The following is a 532-nucleotide window of genomic DNA, read 5'->3' on the forward strand; positions in this document are numbered from 1 at the left end:
TGAATATAAACAGGTTTGTAATGTAATATTGAAAGAACAGAAGAGGAAAATGATACAGAAAAGCAGGCACACAAGTATAGACATACCAGACACCGGGCAGCCTTTTCCTCTTATCTGAATGTTGGCGACATCTTGTGGAATTATTTTTACATGTAGAGGCGGGAAAGTAATTGCTTACAAATGTTCTTTAAAGATTATATATATATATATATATATACATATATATAATAGATATATATATACAGTGTTGGGGAAAGTTACTTTTAAAAGTAATGCATTACAATATTGCGTTACTCCCTAAAAAGTAACTAATTACGTTACTTAGTTACTTTTTATGGAAAGTAATGCGTTACGTTACTTTCGCGTTACTTTTTTAAATATGAGCAGGGCTTGATTGTTTTTAATATAAGAAGTTCTATTTATAGCAAATGTAAAAGCCCTTTCACACCAAAAAGTGTAATGAATAAACCTCAGGCTGAAGGAAGAGTAAATTCACGTCTGTACAGTAGAACGCAGGAGAAGAAACACTCTT

This window comes from Sinocyclocheilus grahami, unplaced genomic scaffold (genome assembly GCF_001515645.1).
Source record: "Sinocyclocheilus grahami isolate Dianchi unplaced genomic scaffold, SAMN03320097.WGS_v1.1 scaffold1331.1, whole genome shotgun sequence".
Lineage (NCBI taxonomy): Eukaryota > Metazoa > Chordata > Actinopteri > Cypriniformes > Cyprinidae > Sinocyclocheilus > Sinocyclocheilus grahami.